Raw genomic sequence first — 23,440 nt, forward strand, 5'->3', positions numbered from 1 at the left:
GAATACCCCGGTAATTGCCCATTCGCGGGTGCCAGACTTTTTTGCAAGTTTGGAGGTAGAATGCCTGTACTACAGGCAGGCTACCTCCAAACTTGTAATGAGGCCCAGTCTATTTTTGCCTTATATTTAATATCTCCAATAAAGTTGATCTAAAATACAAATGTTTTTACGGGTCTAGGTGTCTGAGAAATTGGCAGAGGTTTTGTTCAGTCAAACCCCTATATAAGATTTCAAAGACAATTTCCAACCCAAGCAAAGTAGATGCATCTAGAACAGCAGCACATTGCAAATGATTCTGAATACATGTGGCTGACAGACGTAGCAGGATCCACAATGTTGTATGCAATCAGATAACACCAAAGAAGTGATGGATGTACTTCTTTGAATTAATCATAACAACTGGTATTCATTGAGTAGTTTTCATTTAATCATGCTTAGTGCATCTACAACATCACACACACGTATCTGCCATGTGCTAATACGTTTTGATTCCACTGCTAATGGAAGCAGTCCAAATGTCTAGGCTATGTCCCTCTGACTGAAACAAAATCAAACGCACACGTTTCAGCCCTGTTGACCCTCTAACTTGGCTCCCTATGGAGCTTAAAGTAAGGGACCCATGTCTGGGTATAGCCACTCCCATTTAAGAAGACTCACAAAAGATGTAAAAAAGAAACAAATTGTTGTAATATAAGTCAGTCTTGTATTGTATTACTGGCCAGGAGTGCATGCTGATGGAATGTTGATGTATGCATGATAGTCAGCTCAGGAGAATGTTGGGTGAATGTGTGTGTGAGTGTTCTATGAATGTCAGTTGGGGGTCTGAGCTTGGAGTGAGAGGATGGCCGGTGGTTCTGTTCCCATAATGTCGACTTGTGTCTGCATGAACCTGTGATGTACATACTGCATGTAAATGGAACCTATACAGATGTATATATGTACAATAAAGCTTCCTGGACTAAACTACGCGGCTCCACAGCTGGTCTGTGTAATTGAGGTCAGAGCCGTACCTTGCAACATAACATAGATGGAATGTTTTAAATCCATCTTAACCAATTACATTGATCTGGGCAGCTTCTAGTCCATCATGTTTACGTTGCTCTGGCCATTAGAAAAGGCTATCAGCCATTTGCAAATTAGCCCTCATCCTACCACCAGCCTGAAATGCTAAACCAGAACTGATACACTATGTCTCCATGGTGGCAGGACCAAGACTGATCTGCACTGGCTGTTCCCCCACTGTATTGCTGCAGAGGAGCTAATGAACAATAGAAGATGCACAAAGAAATGCCAGCAGTTATGATTAATTCTGATCTTCCCATCCATCGCATTCTGGTGTGTGTTAAAAGTCATCCATGCACATAATGAAGACAATACCACCTGAGCCGCTGCTGTTCAAATACATAACAATATCGCTTTTCATTGTGAGCAATGGTGCCTCTGCACCACACTCAGAATAGAATCAGACTGACATCTCAAGAACAATGCCCTCCAGGATAGGATATAGCTGATTTTTAACACCTCTCTACGTTTCTATGAACACAAAGGGTAAGTTACCTGGAAAAGGTGCCTCACCGTGAAATAAAGATAGCAAAAACGTAATTTGAGGGAAACCCTTGCATTATAATGTACCAGTTGTTTGATTATCCAACTCGAGAGAGCAAGTGAAATGGAGGAATACTAAGAAAGATTGTATAAGCTGATATTGAGAAGGTTTATTTTTGTTTAAAGGCAAGATGTGCAGGCCTCTCTTATGAGCATATCTCTTTAACTGTGTTCAAAGCTCAGTAGCAGCGTGTATGAATTAGATCACAAAGGACTAGAACCCAGCAACAAGTTGGTCACACTAAAATTCCACCATCATTTTGATTGCTACTCATGCTGAAATTAGTACTAATGCCTGGACTCTGCCCTTCTTTGACTTCATTTGTCATTCTTTGATGACTTGTTACTTTATCTGTTGTTTTTTACTGTGGTTTCTGCTGCTGGGCACCCATCTTATGACCAGTTGTTCCACCCTTTTATTTCCTCTTGAGGGTCGGTCTTTCTTTTTTTTTCTAACCCGTCCCTTTTGCACCCCATGGTTCTTCCTCTCCAACCCATGGTTCTTTTGCTACATCCCATCTCCCAAACTCTGGCGTGTGCCCTTAGCTCTGCTTGGGGGCATAAATCTGATTAATACCAAATCAGCAATTTTACTAAGCAATGCCACCATCAGTTCCTCATGCTGGGGAAAGTGTTCCTACTTTTCAACTTACAGCATAAAATGGAATTAGTAAAGACCGTCACTGTCTTAAACCTGGGCTGCTGGAATAGCCTCTGTTGGAGCATCCAAAAAAGACATTCAGGATTTACAACTTTTTCAAAACAGAGCAGCCCGGTTTTTCTTCGATTTGAAAATCAACACCTGAGCTGTAAGGTGTAAGGAACCTGCTAACCTTCTTCAATATCATCGTCCAGGAAAGAGCCTCTAGGGAAGAAGAATGTTGGCATTTGAAGGCCCAAGAGCTTTGGCACCAGCTACCTCAAGTATTCAGAGCTGTAAGTAATCTTCTAAACTTTCAAAATTCCCTTAAACATTCAGAATATTTTAGACGATAAAAAGTTTTTACTAAATAAGGTTAGATCAGATATTCCTGGCATACTAGCGCTATGAAAAAAATTGATAAATCAATATGATTTCAATGGCTGAAATAAGCTAGCAATACCTACCATATGATGCGAGTACCTGACAGTATCATGGCATCACCTGGCAAACCTGATTACCTGCGAATATAATGTCAATATGTAACCCCATGTAACCCCAATGTAATTTTAGAAGCTCAGAATTTCCTATTTACCTGGCCAGAAAATTGGGGAAAAGCTACTTGGGATCTAAGGGTTTAAACTTTCCAATCAGTTGCTTGCTGTGTGGTGTCATGCTGGGTGTTCATTGGATGGGTTGCTCTGCACTACAGTGATAGGAGTCTGGCAGTAGGTGGTGGCATGGGTTCTCCTTGGAGGCTGCAAAGAACTAGATATTTCCCGGTGACGGCATGACCGCTATTGGACTGAGCCAATGATTGTGAGGACATGACAGTGAAGCAGTTGATGTCTGTGAGGAGACTGTGTGAGACAGAGAAAGGTGGCAGACTGTACAAGGGAATGATGCTGTGAACCGAATCCCTGACTGAGAGACGTCCCGTTTAGGTCTTCATCAGTCCCCCCCCAAAAACAATATAATGACAGGAACACTGCTATTATGTGTGTCAAGCCATAATGACAGAGGTCCCTGGAGATGAGCTAGCTTATGTGCTTAGACATGGGTGAGGCACCAAAGAAAGGCTTTGGATATAATTATGTATTATTGATAGACAAATTGACAAGTAGGGTGTGATGTGTAAAAATATGTCTAAGCTAGGTGAGGTGAAATTGGGGGGAGGTGTGTGTGTGTGTCCTCATTAAGTTGGAGACTGCCCTTTTAAGGTACCTCACCATCAGATTAGGACTGTACTATTAGCACCGCAAAGGACTGTTGGCTGTCCTGGACTGAGCTGCTGGCTGTTTGTGTGCCGCCTGGAAGAAGGATCATCTGTGTGTCTGCCACAGCGTTCACACTCACGCTGCCGTTTCATAAGGAGGACGTCTTTCTATGTAACTCCTTGCAGCGCCTGACTTTCGTCAGTTTCAGGCACGTTGTGATTGGCTCGCGTCTGGCGACGCCCCTTAGACCTCCCCTTATCCTCGGCTTCCCGGCGCACCCGCGCCGCGCACCGCGAAGCACCGCAAAGGACTGTTGGCTGTCCTGGACTGAGCTGCTGGCTGTTTGTGTGCCGCCTGGAGGAAGGATCATCTGTGTGTCTGCCACAGCGTTCACACTCGCGCTGCCATTTCATAAGGAGGACGTCTTTCTGTGTAACTCCTTGCAGCGCCTGACTTTCGTCAGTTTCAGGTGATTGAGCTTTCATTCTCATTGCACTTCCTCACGGCATTGGAGAAAGGAGAAAGGAGAAAGGACTGTGTGCTCTTGGACTGTGGGAGGTGCTAACTTAAAAGCATATGTTTAGCATCCCACTAATTATTATTTTTTTTTTTCTATTTTACTTTAAAGGCACGTTGTGATTGGCTCGCGTCTGGCGACGCCCCTTAGACCTCCCCTTATCCTCGGCTTCCCGGCGCACCCGCGCCGCGCACCGCGAAGCACCGCAAAGGACTGTTGGCTGTCCTGGACTGAGCTGCTGGCTGTTTGTGTGCCGCCTGGAGGAAGGATCATCTGTGTGTCTGCCACAGCGTTCACACTCGCGCTGCTGTTTCATAAGGAGGACGTCTTTCTGTGTAACTCCTTGCAGCGCCTGACTTTCGTCAGTTTCAGGTGGTTGAGCTTTCTTTCTCATTGCACTTCCTCACGGCATTGGAGAAAGGAGAAAGGAGAAAGGACTGTGTGCTCTTGGACTGTGGGAGGTGCTAACTTAAAAGCATATGTTTAGCATCCCACTAATTTTTTTTTTTTTTTTCTATTTTACTTTAAAGGCACGTTGTGATTGGCTCGCGTCTGGCGACGCCCCTTAGACCTCCCCTTATCCTCGGCTTCCAGGCGCACCCGCGCCGCACACCGCGAAGCACCGCAAAGGACTGTTGGCTGTTCGCGGTGCGCGGCGCGTGGCGAGGGGTTGCCTTGGTCTTTTGGTAGGCATTGCGTGTCAGTTGGGACTTACATCTACTTTGCCTCTTGTTCTCAGACGTATTTATTTTACATCTTACATAGTTTAGTCTGGGTGATTTACAATTTGGTGTGCACTGTATTTTCTTCCTTCGATTAGGTGCAGATAGCTTTTCCTATGGATTCCTCACTCGCGACACTTAGGAATGGCAAATGCCTAAAAGAAGTGGCAAAAATCCCACAGTCATTCAAGCCCCGTAAATCAAATGCGGAGGTTGATCAATTGAGGGAAGCTTCGAAACAATTGCCTTCTTTTAGTGCCTTTCATACTGTCAGCTCTCATGACATCGAAACAATGTCTCCCCCTCGACTTCCTTTGTCTTTGCAAGACACTCCTCAGTTACCTGATACTTTGTTTGTTGACAAACTAAATACTCCCTTTTCATTAAAAATAGCAAATGATGTGGACACCATGTCCGATGTTTTTTCAGGGGAACTTGGTAAATCGCCCCTTGCCATCTCTGACACCTCGATGCTGGCACCTGGTGTGATATCTGCCCTAGAGCGCCGTATTAGCCTCTCTTTAGGACCCTCTACGCCAGCTGCAGCCTCTTGTGGTTTACGTGAGCAAGTACACTTCCATCCTATCTCACTCCCAGACTCACTCCGATCCAACAAACTCGTGCAAGAATGCCTTGCCCCGAAAACATTGGAAGGTTCGCCTCGAAGCACATTTCCCTCAAATAGAAATTTGCTTTTTGAAGATCCTCTCAATCATGACTCTACTCTTAAACACTTATCTCAAGACTTTACCACTGCTCAGGTATACTCCCAACCTCTAATTTCTCCCATACCAACTGATGTGAACTCTTCCCATTTGATTGAACAAGAGCTACACTCTTTTCCAGTCCTGTCTGGTATTCTTAATTTACTTGACAAAGGTCATGAATTTACTCATGAACTTTTAAAGGACTTAAGAAACTCTATTTCATCTAACTCGCTGCAACTTGCTAAACTCGAGGGCTTCATCTTGAACCAAGAAGCTCGTTATAACTGTCATGCAGCTTGCCCTCAACGTATGGCTGAGTCAGTAGGTAAGAGTCTGCCTGCTATCCCTGCTATGCAAGTTTGCATTTCACAGAGCACTCAAACAGTAGATGCTCCCCTTCTGCTTAATGGTATGCCTACTTCTTTTGCGAATGCAGTAGCACAATCGGCATCAGTGGATTGCACAAATTCCATCTTTTCTTCCACTGAGCTAGCCGAAATAGCTAAACTTCAACACGATAGAATTTTCCAAATAGAACAAATTATGATCAACTCAAAATTATTTGATTTGGAAGCTATTGGAACTGCGGTACCTCCTCCTTTGACTGCTCCTCACGATAATACTCTTCCTTCTCCAGATAGTCCTTCTGTTCTCACAAACCTTTTAGATGGAGATGACTCTGGTGAGTCATTGTACGCCTCCGATAGACCAGCAAATTTATACCATCCGTTACGCAGAATGAAAAAGGCATACCAGAGAGCGTTGAAACGCAGAAATAAATCAAAGGCAAATAAAAACTCTTCATCTTCTACTGATTTTGCAGCTCCTTTTCGACAAGGCTCTGCTGCTACTTGTGAAACACGTGATGTTTCAATGAACATCTCGCAGTTGTAATCTGAAGATTTACAACTAAATTCGAGTCAATTAAATGAAGAAAGCCAAATTGCCCTACAATTGAAATCCGTTAAAAAAACACAAAAAGGGAAAAAGAAACTTTTACGGTCTACAAATCTCCAACCCATTGTAGAAAATTCCTTAGAAGACCAAAAGGCTGCAGTAGGTGCTGTATGTGGTGGAGGCAATGTGCCGCCTGTTGCCTCCTGTCAAGCTAATTTGTGCATGTTTTTTCCTACTATGGAGAATAAAAAAACCTCATGCTCAATTAGTGTGGCTAACTCTAAGCTTGATGTTGTGGATAATCTGCCCTCTGTTCCAGTGTTAAACCATCTTCCCTCTCTCAGAGTCTCGCAGATAGAACCCAAAACCTCTTCCCTACAGAATAGTACTCCTCAACCTTTATCTTCTGATGTGTCTATACAAAGTTCTACTCTGTTGCCAGCTGAGTCAAAATTTACCATTGCACAGTCTGTGCCCATTGTAACTTCTACATGTTTTGGTTCTACATTGCCAGTTTCCACTTGTGTTGAGAGCCACGAGGGGTCGGCTTTATCTATGCCAGTCATTCCCTCTACTCCAACACTTACAATATCTAATAATAACCTAGTTGCCTTTAATGATATTCCTGAGGAAACTCAAACACTGATTGGCTGGTCTAGTAATCCCCTGATTAATGGCATGGCACCTATTAACCGCTCCTTCTTGATGAACACGTTGTATAAAATTCCCTCATTACGCAACCTTATTTCACAAGATGTTGATTGGATAAAGCTGCCTCTGACTAACAACAATCGGATGCTCTGCAAAGTCTTTTCGCCGATTGTTGCAAAACTTATTTGGGAACACAAAAATGACTTGCTATTTTTGGGATTGGATTTGCAGGCTTTCTCTGCTCTGGAAAAGGCGACGCAGTTTCTAGAATTCATTCCTCCCCGGCTGGAAAAAAATTCTAATATTTCGAAAGTTTCTTGGTCTGACACATCAGAAAATGCCAAAATTTTAACACAATTGGCTTCCCTGACTTCTGCTCTAAATGGTTTTTTAGGGACCTTACCTACTTCACTTCCTCTTAATATACCGGCACCATCTACCTCTTCTACAGCTACAAACTTATAATGTAAAAGCTTCATCCTTCAGTCTTGGAATTGTTGTGGCTTTAAGAACCTTTTAAATTGGTTTCAAAATAAGGCTGCAAATTTACTCCCCACTATTATGTTTCTACAGGAAACTATGTGTTCCAATAATTTTTCTTTGGATGGCTTTACAGCATTTCATCATGTAGCAACCAAACCATCAATAGGGCGACCAGTGGGAGGCATTTCCATACTACTCAACAATGAGTTACGATTTACAATTAATAACCAAATTGCTAATCACTTGTTTCTGATGGTTGATGTCAATATTAATATTTATGGGATAAAGAGAGTGGTGCTTATATAACTTTATTGGAATCCCTCCACTCTCCCCATTGTTGATGCGCTTGCCTTGCTTAACGAGGCGCTCATGGATATCCATCATTGTCATCCTCCTGCTTAGATTTTAATTGGTGGTGACTTTAATGCACACTTATATTCAGCTTTTTCTGATATTCCTTTACATGCTGTCTCACAACATGCCAAAAACTCCTATGTAAATGGTGTTAAATGGACCAACTTTCTTGCGGACTGGGACCTCTCTGTAATTAAAACACATTGTTCAAGCTCCCCATGTACCTGGCATAGGGGGAATGCTAATTCTATTATTGACTACATAATTACTTCGAAGCTTTTGTCAGGCCTACTTTCACCAATCATTCCCTTTTTTCCACAGTACGGTGATCATGCTATCTTAGTGAGCACTTTTTCGGCCCAAACTGACTCATTTATTAAGTCACCTGTTTTGGCTTTAGTCCAAAATGATAGGCCCTTTCTTTCAATATGCTGGAATCATTCCACATGTCGACGACTGACCTTTTTAGTCAATCGTGATTGGTGGTCGGATCCGCATATTGATGTCAGTTCCTCTCAAGCGTTATTATCATGGAATACTCAGATGATACAGAACCACCTTAGAGACATAGCGGAATCTTCTCTTATGCATTCTAATACTGCTAATCTAACGCCAAATTTAGCTTCTAATCTTGCTAATATAAAAAAGGAAAAAAACTTTGCACTTCGTCTTCTTGGGAAAAATCTGTTGAACATGAGCTCTTCTTGCTATACAAAAGCTAAAAACAATCTTCAAAGAAATTTTAAAATGCAAATTAAATATGCTTGTGCCAATTCTCATTTAATTGGCAATCAAAACATGATTCGCCTAATCTGCAAAAAAAACACCAGGGACATTTGGAAAATTCTTAGAGCCTCGTCCAAATTGGACCATCCTCACATGGAGTCAGCAATTGACGGCGTCTCTTGGTTCAATTTCTTCGAACACAAATATTCATTGCCCATGCGCTTTTATAAAGTACATTTATCATATCTAACTAAATACATACCAGAGACCTGTCCATGGGATATAGATGATATTCTTCTAGCAATTGCAAAGCTAAAATCCTCAAGGTGTGCAGGCCCTGATGGTCTGCCGCCTTGTGTGATAAAAGATGATCCTCTATTCTGGGCCAATGTACTTTTGCAAGCATTTCAATTAGTATTCAAATCAAAAAGTATTCCCCCGTCCTGGACCTGCTCCATTATTATTCCTTTGCATAAATCAGGTCCCTTAAATAATCCACTTAACTTTAGGCCAATTGCGCTTATTGATGTGGCCGCAAAGATCTTCGCCTTATTGCTTCTAAAAGATATTGAAAAATTTATCTTAGAAAGGAAGATCCTCAATAAAGTACATACTGGCTTCAGAAAATATATGGGGACCCAATTAAATGCCACTATTCTTGCACATTTGATTGCTAAATCCCATGAACCTGCAAATGGACCAATCTTTATTGCTTCTCTGGATTTATCATCTGCTTTTGACTCTGTAATTCGCAGCAGACTATGGGCTAAAATGTTGCTTCTTGACTTCCCCCTGATTTAGTAGCACTTATTGCTCTACTACATCATAATACCTCATTCCGAGTACGGATTGCAAATAATGGCCTTTTGACTCATTCTATTCCCACAGCTACTGGTGTCAAGCAGGGCTGCAATCTTGCAGCTGTCCTATTCAACTTATACCTGACGGACATTGAGGGTATCTGGGATTTCTCCAAATCTAATTCGGTCCGTCTTGGCAAGCTTCAACTATCTTGGCTTGCCTATGCTGATGATGTACTTCTATTTGATAGTACACATTCTGGGCTTCAGAGCAAACTAGATACCTTCTCCTCTTTTTGTAGAGAAAATAATCTCTCCATTAATGCTGTTAAATCAAACGTTCTCATTTTATGCTCTAAAAAAAAATTCGTAAATTTAAGTGGCAAATCGATTCCAGATACCTTCAAATCGTTAATCATGTGACTTATCTTGGTTACAACCTGGCAAATAACGCTTCCGCCAATTTTTGGAAAAGAGCAATAGTTGAAAAAATCTTACCGTTGCAAAATCAAATGCGCATAATTTATCGTAAATACTGCAAGTTTACTTTAACGCCCTTGTTCGAGTTCTATTCCAAAAAGGTGGAGGCCATTATATTATATGGTTTGGATACATGTTTGGTAGACCTGTCGATCTTCTTAAATAAAATACAAGCAAAACTGTGGAAAGTGACTCTGTGTCTCCCTACCTTTCTGCCAAATGCACTTGTACGCCATGAATTAGGTCTAAATTCTTTGGCATCTCGACATCAGTGGCGGCTTTTGAAACTTTACCACAAAATGAACTTCCCTCTGGAAAATTCGCTTTATGAAGATTTCCACATCAAGTTGAGAGAATCGCAGCCTAGATCGATTACACACTTTCGACAGCGAATATTTAACATCCTAGCTGGGATCAATATTCCTCCGGAAGATTTAGAGTTCAAATTGAATATTGCCTATAAATGGCTTTTCAACAACGACTGGGCGGCAACTTGCCTACAGATATCTCAATTTGTATCATTTGTGGAATATGCATCGTACAGACATGCACAGGTTCCTCGGCTACCCTATCTCATGCTGTGTCCTAGTGCTGAGACTCGGGAAATCTACATGCGATTTCGATTTGACCTTATTCACACTAAATCAAGAACTCAATTTTGGTCCTACAATAAACACATTTCTGCTGATATTACTTGCAGATTTTGTAAACTTGCAGAACATAGCGAGACTTTAAAACATCTCTTTATGATTTGTCCAGTTTTTGAAGCAGATAGACAAAAAATCATTTCTGCTTTTAGTTCTAGTAATACTCAATTTGGAAGAGATCTAATTTGGTCGCGCTGTATGTGGGGTGCTTCAAAGGCAATAATTTTGGCAACGGTACGTTTGATAAAAATCATCGATGCAGCAATTTCTCTACAGCCAGAGATTTCAAACTCATAAAAAAATTGATGTATTCCATTGAACTTGTGTTTTGCTAATGCATATATCCTTTAGACTGTGGAAAGGCTTATTCATGAATAACTGCTCGCCTAATTGTATGATTTTGCTTGCACTTGGTTATGAATTATGTAGTCTGCTTAATTGTGAAAGTTGTTTGTGCACTGTGAATATCCGATAAAAGTGAACGCGCATATATTTGTTATGTCCCTAATGCTTTGCTGTCCAGTAACCATGTTTTATTTCTTTATTTTTAAAATTGTAGTAAATTTGCTGTAAAAAGTTTTATTGTAATTTTGAATGTGATCTAAATTTGTAATGATGCATAAGCATCAAAAGCAAAAATAAAAATATATATAAAAAAAATATATATATTTCCTGGAGCCAGGGCTTGTGTGTAAATAAGTTGCAATCATTACAGTATAATTGTTAATTTCTGAATAATTTATACCAATTAGATGAAATACGCCATAAACACTGCCCTATGTGTTTTTGAATTGAGTTCAGGAGACTTAATGCGTTATTAAAATAAAGTTCAGGGTTCTTCTGCCCTTCAATCAATAGGTGAAGACAGAGTATATACACAATAAACTCACACATATGTGAGAACGCAGCAACCCAGGCATTTCCAACAGGAGGAGTAATCGATAAGGTACTGAGGCCACAGACTTGGTCTGCTGCAGTGGCAGGTAGTGTCATACATAGAGAAAGGCAGTTTCAAATATCGAAAAGAAATCTAGTGTCCACCTAGGCATGTTATGCCAGTGGCTTGCTATAGAAAACCTTCTGTTAAAAGCCAAGCATGTTGGCAGTGTGACTTCTTGTTTCTCCTTTACATAGCAAAGAAGGATGTTGACCCCATACTTTCAGAGCTCCCTTTCAACGGAATTTAACATGAATATACATATAGTGCATAAAGGAATAACAAACCAAATTATCCTTGAGGAAATCCATGAGTTTGAAACAGGCATATACTGAATTTACATACATGTTATTGCTATTGCATTTTCTCAAACCTGTTGTTTGATTGGGTCCTTGGCTTTCACTAACAATTGGAGTGTGTCCAATATCACTCTGTTGACCTTTCTCCCAGACCATTGGCCTGTGGGTGGTAAAGCACTATTGCACAGTGGTCCACTCTGAGTCTATTTAAGAGCTGTCAAAGGTGACAGTATTTTATTGTATTGTGTATGGTTCTGGACATACATGGGCCATGGTCCAAGCTAAACTGCAGCCATGTTTGGCCAGCATGGTGAATCGCAACCATGGTAAGGGAGGAGGCACGGAATGAGTACTGATTGGTCGGCAACCACACTTCAACCCATAAGCCAATATGCCTATTATGTCAGACTCGGTCCAGGGCTTAGGGACATCCAGTTACACGCCCAACACACCACCTCAGCACCCATGTACATGTCACAAATATAGGTTGGGCCTGGGAACCGAAATGGAGAAGCATTTGGCAGAGAGTTGCTGATTCAGCTACCATTACATTATATATAAAATACCCACTAGAAGGGTGGTGTGTACCACATGGGCAGGCATGCAGAAATGTACAGGTCTTGAAAAGTGCTATAAGGCCATCTCCTCCAAGGCTGGAGGGTGTCCCACTACAAAGGTCATTGTTAATGTAACTAACTAAATGTATCAGTGACTTTTTTGTGTTAAGCCTATTGTGTTAAACCCTATAAGACCCTGAGGCTTCTGTGCTTGGGGTCACCAAGTTTAATAGAAGCATACTATGGCAGTTACAAAACCTGTTTCTACACAGCTGTATACAAATATACAAACAAAAATATGCAAAACAAAAGAGGTGATGGCTGGAATTCAAACAAAAATAAACCTATTCATACCTTTGCTCACATCCTATTTGCATTAATGGGTGAAATACAGAAGGTTTAATCTTTTTAGTGCCATCAAGCCTCAGATTTGGGATGCCCAACTGAGACGTTAACAGGAATAGTGGACAGCTTCCATTCAAACCCCTGTGCACATTCAGATAGGTGAATAAATAGGTAATCAGCCCAATTGAAACCTCTAAAAGGTATTTTGGGGAGTGCTGCTTGTGAAGATTGGTGTTTTCTCTTGGGCTGCACAAAAGCCAATATAATTTAGTTAAGGGCATCACTGGTGGACATGGCTATAATATAACCAGGGGATAGCTGGGAATTTAACATTTAAAAAAATAGACATTTAACACAATATATAAATGTAATGAGGCACATGAACTTGTTGATAGTTGGGTTCTGAGGGTAGAGCCATTTGGGGAAAAGATGCTTAGCGTTAGAACCAGAAGGTCCCAGAAAATCAATACAGTCTTGCCTAAGGCGACAGACTGAAGCCTCTGGTATCAGGGGAGATCTCCAATGTCAATAAAAGAATAAAAGGTAGTAAAGAGAGAACAAATGAATAAACATGGCTAAAAATAAGTCAAACCATCTGGAGCCCTCGGTTATGGGAACAGCAGCATACTTTGTTTGTAAATTATGGACCAGCTAAATGTGGATATCTAGAAAAATGAAATATTATGACAAATGGGGACTGGCAATGACACTTGGCAGTAGATGGGACATTCAACATAATAAAATAGTTTTGAAGGTAAAGATTCCAGTATAAACACACACGAATGGAAAGAAGGGTCTGAGGAAATTAGGGGATCTAGGCTAATAAATTTAGAAGAATCTAAAATTAAGCTCAAGCAAAAACTTGAAAAAAAGAAAGAAAAGAACAGAGTGAAGGGGAAGGTGTATGTAACTGTCTCCCATACCAGGTTATGTCCATACATTGATGAGACAAAAAGAGAGGAGGAGGATTCAGAGGTAGAAGGTATTATCAATATTGTAGGGAGTGCAGGAGAAAGGCACAAATGCACAGCAGACCTAGGTACAACACCCAAACACTATCCATGTGCAAACCCAGTGTGCAGTGAATAGTAGCACAGGTGCAAGAGCCCAAGCTCAAGCCCCGAAAGGGTGAATGGAAAGTGCTTCCACCACAAGCCCTTCCCACACCAGCTCACAGACGATTTACTGCTCAGAAACTGCACAATTGAAAACCCTCATGCAACAATTACCAAATGTGGATGCTGTTGGTAGCAGTAACCTGGTGACAGTTCATGCCCCATGGATACCTAGGGATTTAAGGTATTTAGTTAAAGTGTATCCTAACATAAAAACTTGAGGGGTTCATAGAGGAATTACACACTGTTATCCGTTGGTATAACCCTTCATTGGCTGACATGAATCAGTTTATGAGAGTGATTATACCCACCAAGGTGTGTCGGAGGTTGCCTCGGAACTCACCAATAAGAAATTACAAAAGTAGTCAAAAAAAGAGTGTACGCAGGCAAGAAGTAACGCAGGTTTATTCGGGGCTCAGATGCAGCTGGGACAGCTATATTCAAACAGATCGCAGAACAGAATGGCATGAAAAGGCAAAGTCAAAAACACACCTCTAAATCTAAGACTTTTATAATAATGGAGCTAATTGACAGCAGTAACTTTGCAACACGAAAACATCTCCCCACAACGAGCTGGTTGGTGTTTGAACATTATATCCTTATAGACAACCATACATTATGTTCTGTAATTGGGTACACAAACCTTTCCACACCGCCCACAATTAAAATATGTGACATCACAATCCAACCCCCTCGTCCCACATCATGACAATTCATTGAAACATTTGAGATGACCAGCGAAACTTTATTCATCTGCCCCGGTCATCTCATCTAAGTTCTCGTGCGAAGCGCTCCCTACCATGACAGTCAGACCTCGAGCCATGGACGTACTACTATATAAATTTTGCATATTAAGAATTCTTCCACCTTCTTCCCAGGCAAAACATACCAATGGGCAATTTGAAAATGCTGTGGTTCTTCTAACTCCATCTAAAAATCATGCTTTGCAAATCACTTTGAATTATTAAAATGGTTATGCTCTCCATGTATGTCCTCAGGACCCATGGGTTCTAATCTGTTACCTCGAAAAAATAATAACTATTGTTTTGCTTCTTACCATACCAGCCTGGGATCGTGGGACCTGCGAAGTGTTACCAGCCACTACAGCTTTGTTGCAGATTTATAAGAGCTAACACACATTTGCTACAAAGTCATGCTATAAGGCCTATATACCACATTTTAGCCTACCTCTAAGTTTGGTTATACTTACCAGTGACCATGCATGTCTTTTCTTTTATTTGTAAGTTACTTTTATGTTGGGCTTAACTTGTGTAATGATAAAAGGAGCCCCCTCCCCTTTTACAGTGCTAATCTTGCAATTTGATACATGCACATCTTTTCACCACAGAGAATTTGCATTGTATTGCATTATTCCACCCTTTTATTGATCTTTCAATAACTAACTCTTTTTGTGCCTCCCATTCCCTATCTGCTACTTTATCTTTGTGAATCCACATTTTTTTCCAGTCGTCATGTCTCCCCCAATCTCCTACTAACCATCCAGAGTTTCCCCCAGCCATATACACCCATATACACCCTGTGCCATCTTTTAGGCATGAGATTCAAAATTGTTGATAGTTTTCTAAATCTGCTTGTTGTGTAAATACCCACCCATCAGGATCCCCGTCTTCACTTTCCCCAATTACTTTATTAACACCCTTCTTTTCGGTAGCCTTTTTATCAATACTTAAGGGTAACATCAACTGTCCTTTTTTCTTGTTAGAATATAATCTAATAACGTTTTCAATGATGCAGAAGGTGATGCGAATGAGCACCAATGCGGAGACAGTTGCTAGAAACAGTCCAGAAAGACAGGTGGGTACCAATGTGAAAATGCTGTTCAACGAACCACTTGATTGAACTCCCTAACTTCGCTGGTCATCTTTTCATGGAGTGTCCGTATCTCTGTTATGGCTGTTTTCAATCTTCCATTTGAAACCTCTTCATCGGGTGTCTTTGGGCAGCAACTGCTGCTGTACTTAGCACAGACCCCGCTCTCGATAGCCATTAACCGGTCCAACACATACCTGTTTTGGAGGACCACCGAGCGTAGCACCCTCATCTCCTCCTTAATTGCATTCATACCTTTTGCTGTTGAATTTTCCAATTGTAGCAGCTCATATCTGGTCAGCTGCAACCACTTTGCATTAGTGACAGCCTGGACACCTGGGAACAGAAGTGAGGTAAAAAAAACATTTCAGCCATGGAGAATAGCCTGTACTCATCAGGGTTAGCGGGCAGGTATTTTGCACTTATCTCCGAAAAATAATTGTTTTCCCGCTTCTTCCCCTTTATTGATATTTGATCCTCTTCTTGTTGTACCATTTTTTGCTGCAACACAATCTCCAGGTTAGTGTTATTTCGAGGCACCACCAGTGCAGGACAGTGACCAGGGCACAAACACCTTTCCAGTATGGTGGAAGCTGGGCATAGCCCTTCAATCCACAGGCCCACCACAAGTCCATCACCACAGTAGTCCCCTGCATCAGCTATGCATTTTCGCATCACCTTGGTGCTTCCGGAGTTAGTGTCCAAGCATATAGACCCACTCGATCTGAAACACAAAGTTAATCATGTAAAGCTCTTGATGTCAAGCGGTTGATGCTTTTCATGTAATCAACCTAATGAATATACATATTTTCCCCAGATTGTCCAGCAACTGTTATTCACCATGGCAGCCCCATTTGTTCAAACCCTACCAATCCTTCAGCACAACATTGCATTATTCCCCCCTCCCATTGGTCCCTGTACCACACTGCTCCCTCTATCCTCATCAATGGCCTTGTATGACACGAGGGTATGTTTCGCCCCTCCTTATTTGTGCACCATACTCTCTTGTGGTCACTTATTTGTAATTCCCCTTGTTTAGGACCCTCAGTGACATATATTCCCCTGCATTATGCCAGGTTCCTTCATTTTCAAGCATTTTTGTTAATTTAACAAAATTGTCTTCATAGACGTTTTCCCCTTCATCCACCCATTGAACCATCACCTTTTTCCCCTGGAATAAAGATCTAGTTTAGCAGAATGCAAGTGCATTAGACATCCTGCTCCCTCATAGGACAGAGTTTGGGGTACAACAGGTGTGCCCATTCCTATCAGGTGTGGGATGAGAGAGCAGATGTAGCAAGTGCAATTTGTTCTCTCTCTCTCTGCACATGTAAAATCTTGTTGTACCAAACATTTCCAGTTGATGAATCTGGCTCTCCTTCAGTGCCATGATGAAAACCTTCCTCATTCATTAAACTCCTTTCCCCCCCCTATTTATTTTCTTATTGAATTGTGTTTTATTTGTTTCTCTTAAAACCAAATATATCAAAAGCATTAATCTTATACTAAAACATGTTAATGTCCTCACACTCAAAACACTGAAAACATCAGTTTCTTCTTCATTAAAGCATTTTCTTTAAAGACATTTTCATCATTTTCTTTTGCTGGTTTTCGATATAGTCTAAAAGCAGAGAAGAAGTTTAAAGAAATCTCCCATATGCTTCCCATTGTTATGCTTGGGGAGACAGAGCTCTTGTCTGTGTGTACGTCGGTGATGTGGATCCATCCTTGCTGCCTGTCGATCTTCATGGCTGTGTTTGTTAAATAGAACACGTTATGTATGCTGGTTAAGCGCTCACCCTTCCATTTATGGATATGGTTCTTTACAAATATCTTCTCCCACGCGTAAAGAGGTGCTTTTTGAGGAAAATGTCCTCATTGTCTGGTTTGAGTTTTTGCCCTTGTACGCAGGGATATGTAGCAAAAGTATTTTGTAACTTCTTATCATTCGTATCAAATTCCCCCTCAAAAATACAAGAAGAAGATTGTGCATCAGATATTGTATGCGATGGCGGAATATAACAATCTTGTGAGGAGTAAAGTGGTGATCTCCTTCAGGCGTATTGCGCAGTGCAAACACAGCAAGAGGCAAGCAGTACACCCAGGACTTTCCATTCATCTTCTCTACCAAACCGTTGGCTTGTGGATGATAAACTGTGCATAGTTTATGCTTTACCCCAAGGAGTGTTGTTATCTCCTTTATTAAATCATTAGCAAAAGGCTGACTATTGTCAGAATTAATTTCATCTGGAATTCCCCACCTTGGGAACACCTCCCTCACATGGAATTTAGCCGCACAGTGGGAGTCATTATTCACAGGGACCAGCCTTAATCCAACGTGGAAATGGACGCACCACTACAAGCAGGTACCACCTATAAGAGGTACATCTCTCTTGCATATCAACATAGCCAATATGCAAGTGCCGGAAGGGGTCTTCCGGTTACAGCAATGTTCCCTGCACAACTCTCAATGTGTGACCTGGCAAATAGTTTTGGCATTTCATGCAGTTATTTACAAACTCCACAACATTCTCATGCAAATTTGGCACAAACCAGTCTTCACTTATGCCTGCAGCCACATGCTCTTTCTATATGTGGGCAGGGTAGTGAAGCCATTGCAATGCCACAAGCAATCATTTCTTTGGCATAACAATTTTTTCCATACCAAATCAGTTGGGGATAAAGATCATCCTCTCCTCTTGCACAGTTCTTTCTCCTCATCTGATGCATCTGCCTGCAACTCTATTATCTGCATGATTGGGGTTGCATTACATTTTTCTGGTAGTGCATCTTTTTCTTTGCTCACTTTTAGCACTGCCAGTAGTTTTTCTTTATTCCTTTTCACCAGGGAACAGCACATGTGTTCCTTCTGGTAGTTATGCTGCTTCTTTTGCGGCTCAGTCTGCTCTTTCGTTTTATTATTGAAAGAAACTCTTGCCCTCCTGTGTGGGCTTTGCATTTTATTAATGCTCGTTCTACTGAGAGTGGTAACATTTCCAATAATTTACTCAGTAATCCTGCATGCTGAACAGGTCCATCACTTATTTTGACCCTCTCCTTTCCCTTCTTGCTAGTCCTGAATGTACTGTGGAAGTAGCAAAAAAAAAGAGGTGATGATTGGAAGGTTTAGAATGAATCTTAACCTCTGGCATCGCTCTGGTCAACCCTCCATACCATCGTTCTTCGCCTGCCAAGCCTACAAAGGGGAAGGACCATATGCAAATCAGGTTTGGTACCACCCCCAAAGTGGCAGTCCAGCCCGAACTGTTAGGTCACATCCCTTCTGCACGAGACCACAAGCATCCCCAGCCATGTTTCAGCCTTGTTGGGCGTCATCTGTGAGGAGTAGCTTGGTCTCTAGGCCCAGCAGTCACGGGATCCATGTCTGAGCATACCCGTCCCACTCGGGGTGACAATAGCAAAACAAAAGAGGTGATGGTTGGAAGGTTTAGAATTAACCTTAACCTCTGGAAGTAACATAGGTCGAAATCAGAACACATGTTTACTGCCTGGTCCTCTGACATATTCAGTGAAAGGGCCTGGCCATGGGCTAGGGCATTTAACTGGTTCAGACTAGATATGCCTTAATTCAGAAGATTTCTGAAGTGCACCTGAGAAAGACAGATTGGAGTAACATAACAACTTTAGGTAAAAGAAAGATGAGAACCCTGATGAAGTTCCTGATTGTTTGAAAATTGTTTTGGCCCAGCATTCTGGTATAAATAAGCCTGCTAGGACATCACGAGATGCTGTAGCATCTGCTTTGTCAGGTTTGTTGCCAAAGATTGAAGCACAATAATAAACAACCTGTATTGGGTGGCAAACTAAGCCCCTCTCTGAGCTTATTTCTGTAGTGAACCATTGTGTTTCTTGTAGGAATATAACAATAAAGGCAAGCTGATGAATCTTCAGTTGAACAAACTAAAGCAGCAGGCACAGGGATGGGTAATGTTTGTGAGGGCAGGAGGAGAGGGTCCAGTAACTGCTGCAAGAGAACATGGATGACCCTGGGTAAGGGCTATGGGTCATGGGGTGGTGGCTTTGACTCCACAAATTAATGGGAATGGACTTGTGATAAACAATGCAGCATGCCATCACAAACAGGAGGAACACTGGAAGTATGAGTGCAAGAATTGGCCTAAGCTACACAACAGCAGAGGAGGCACAATTGCCCATTCAGCCACTCCTTTTTCAAACATGAATGTTCAAATGTTCAATTCTTAGAACAAAAAACAGGTTGTAGAATAGACACGCCAGGCTGCAACTGATGTCATATTACAAAGCTTGGTACAAGTTGATCAAGAAGGACTCTTTAATGCATGCATACTTGATGGTAAAAGTGTACTGTGTTTAGCTGACACAAGAGTGAATCACTCTGCAGTAAAAAGTAAGGATTTTAAGGATGCCCTATTATCCAGGGAAACTGTCACAGCTGTAGGGATTTCCAATAACCCAGTGGATCAGCATGTTACAGAATTATTGTCCATATCTAGTGGCCCAATCAGAGAGAGGCATGGTCTCTTGTTAAGTACCCAATCTCCAGTAATTTTTTTGGGACATGAAATGTAAATTGAGGTGCAGTATTTGTTGTACTGCAGATGAACCGCTCCTTGCTATACATAGTGAGCATGAGGATGGAGGAATTGCATTGTTCCAGACAGTGCCTTGGATTGAGCAGAAGAACAGGGTTCACAATGGATTTAGGAAAAGGGGATTTGGAGCAGTTGCTAGTGAAGTTGCCCCAGACATTGTGGTTGCAGCATGTACATATTAAAGTCAAGACAACAAGGCCATTACCATGAAAACTACAATACCCATTAAATCCGTATTTCCTCATTAGAACAAAGAATACTTGTACCCACCACTGGCCTATGCAATTCACCAATTCTGTCAATAAAGAAACCCGGTCAAGATGGTTAATGATTTGTATAAGCTTTAAGCGAAGTAAATGCTATGATTTTACCATCATTTGACATGGTCCCTATCCCAGCACCTATTCTCTCATGCATACCGCTCAAAGCAACGCACTTCATGGTTGTTGATTTATGCTCATCTTGCTTCTCTGTCCCCATGGATCCAGCGAGTTAGTACGTTTTCACTTTTAAACATACTGTAGTGGAGCCCATTTGGTCTTGTTTACCCTGCGGTGAATTGAATGCCTAACCCTACTTAGTCAAGTCCTACTGAAGGACACGAACATCATTTCACCAAAATGCCAGGGGTAGTGGAAGTGAAATCACGTGGCCCTTGACCTCTGATGACATCACAGGAAGTGATGTTATTTGACCCCACCCCGAAAGTGACTTCACAGAAAGCGATGGAACACAACCTTTTACCCCTTGACAAAACAGGAAGTGGCATCACATAGCATTGTTCCTAAGTACACTATGAAAAATATTGTTACAACATCACTGTAACGTGATAAACATTTCATACAAGAATGGATCACCATATGTATCAGCAGAAAATTACATGCTATAAGTCCAACTTGCGAAAAGCAACATACATAGTCCAAAATGGATACTTATTCTACTCTAAATGCTTTTTGGAGTATTTTGTCTGCATTGTGAATTTGAGGTGTTTAAGAAGAGACTAAAGGGCTGATTCATGGAATAATTTGCGCCGAAAAACCGGGATTTCTGCGCCATTCTGCCCGCAAATACCTGTTTAACAAATGGGGATTTGTGGGCAGAATGGCGCACAAATCCTTGTTTTTCGGCGCAAATAATTCCATGAATCAGCCCATAAATCAGTGACTCACCCCCTGAAATAAACCTGTAATGAGTCAAGCAATTATTGTATGGAATTCCAAAAAGACAAATTATTGGTTATTCCTATTCTTTGTTATTTAGGGTCACTGCTCAAAGTGTCACTTGTGGAACCCCCTGTTTTTTAAGAAGCCTAAATAAGAAAGCCAGCCTCTCTAGAAACAAAGTGCCACATGGTGTTGACCACAGCCCATGAGCTTGAAGGCCGGAGAATGTTTTGTTATGAAATTCATTGTTAATGTAACTAAGTGTATGAGAACTGGCTTTTTTGTGTGGGGTTTGATGCATAAAACCTTAATAAAACCCTTAGATTTCTGTGCTTGGGCCACAATTTTGAGACTGGGATACTATGCCACTTTCCCAATCCGGTTCTTTATAACTGCATAGAATTTAACCTGTTTCTAACATTAACATTGCTCCCCTGCGTCTTATTTGGATTATTGGGTGAAAGTCTGCAAGTTCTGTCAGAACTCACTCATTTCCTTTGACTTTGACAGTTGCATGCAATGGTATGTAACGAGTGCCACCGGGATATCGTTATTCGAGAATGTCATCTTTTTTCTCTGGGTGATGTTCTCCCCCATTAGAATTACCTTGGGCCAATGTGAATAAAAATCTATTGCCACAATACCAAACCTCTTTTCCTTAGTGAGTATGTGGAAAGGTCCAATAAAGTCTAGCACTACTTTCCTCCATGGCTGCCCAGGGAAGGTGCACGGGTGGAGTACTTTATCGCTCTGCTGGCAGCAACCCTTCACATAGCAGTCAGCATCCTTGTCAACTTTGGGCCACCGTGATTGTTCCCTAGCCAGGCTATTTGTAACCATAGTGGGTGTTTGCTTGAAATCTTGGCTTTCATGCCTTTAGGACAGAAGTCTTTCCATAATATTTTTTCTACACTGAGATCCTCAGCCATGAGAACATATGGCTTCAGTTCATTTCCTACACTCCTCATAGGAGGGCACCCTTCATTTACCCGGGCCTTCTTTTCTGTAAGTATTGTAGTAATGGACCTTATTCTCCATTCACCCTTGCACAGGCCACACTACCCGCCACACACCTGCCACACTAATGTGCACTTATATGTTTAATAGATCAAGAACTCTTTTCCGTTACTGTCACTGTCTTGGGGCATTTTCTATTAGCAACCTCAATGTACCAATGGCCTTGTGTTACATGATGTGGTTAAAATTTGTGAGCCAAGAGGCGCTGGGATAGGTGCCGTGAAACCTTGTTGGTACCACCATCCTAAGAACTGGGACCAAAGATTTTCAGTTCAGCACAAGGTGACATTTCTCATCCCATAGAAACTGCGTAAAATGCCCAATCGCCAGTGGTAGAAGTGTACCAAAAAAAGTAGCGGAGCTGGGACCTGGCGGTGTGAGAAACCAGAGGGTGTGTCACCTGCTAGTCCCTGGGGATTTGTCTCTCAGGTGGCCAGGGCACGGCCATTGCCGTTGGATCCAGACCATTGGGGGGGACCAGTGCGGGAGGATCACCTGGGTGACCGGTCTTTGGGGAGTGGGGGTGAGGCAGCGGATGGTGAGATGCAGTGTTCCCCCCTTTTTTGTTCATCTACCCCATCCTATTTTATAGGATTTTCTGAAGTCACAACTCCCCCCCCCTTTTTTTTCAGAAAAACTGGGCTGAGGAAGAGGTTGACTGAGAGTAACCAGACTAACTCTCACATCGTTCTGGACATGTCCTGTTAAACGGGTCAGGCAAATTTAGGTAGTTTACACTAAGTGCATACACCTGACACCAGTTAGTTCTCCTCACCTGAATAAAAGGCAACACCTACAGACACACTCTGAGCAAGGCAGATACGACACGAGTATGAGCAGAACTTCCGGGATGAGGGCACACCTACTGGAGCAGAGCAACCGACCGATGGATGAGAGCAGCGTGCCGAAAACCCCAAGGGTTTCCTACTGGAGATCGTTGCCTCCAAGAGACGGTGAAAGACATGTGGAGAAGGCCAGATCCCATAAGTGAAGATTGCATTGTGTTCCAAGGACACCAGCGAACCTCCCGGGTAAACGTCAGAGTTGGGGAGACGAGGTGAAGCCTGTGGTACTAACCTTGACTTGTGAATTGAAAATAGCAAAACAAAAAAGAAGCACACACAGCCTGTGAGTTGGCA

The 23,440-nt window shown here is 41.9% G+C and overlaps 1 protein-coding gene across 3 annotated transcripts in view; it reads left to right on the top strand.

The window, feature by feature from the left end:
* Window positions 1–23,440, top strand: part of ERICH6B (glutamate rich 6B) — a 2,074,788-nt gene that overhangs the window by 405,534 nt on the left and 1,645,814 nt on the right. The window contains exon 1 of one of the 3 annotated variants that reach the window (XM_069640455.1): window positions 1,921–2,541. The exons of the other annotated variants lie outside the window; for them this stretch is intronic. The gene's annotated coding sequence lies outside the window, so the exon portion shown is untranslated. Of the gene's footprint in view, window positions 1–1,920; window positions 2,542–23,440 lie in introns of those variants that run through there. 3 annotated transcript variants of the gene reach the window in all.

Source organism: Ambystoma mexicanum, chromosome 7q (assembly GCF_040938575.1).
Source record: "Ambystoma mexicanum isolate Mex_15411 chromosome 7q, UKY_AmexF1_1, whole genome shotgun sequence".
Lineage (NCBI taxonomy): Eukaryota > Metazoa > Chordata > Amphibia > Caudata > Ambystomatidae > Ambystoma > Ambystoma mexicanum.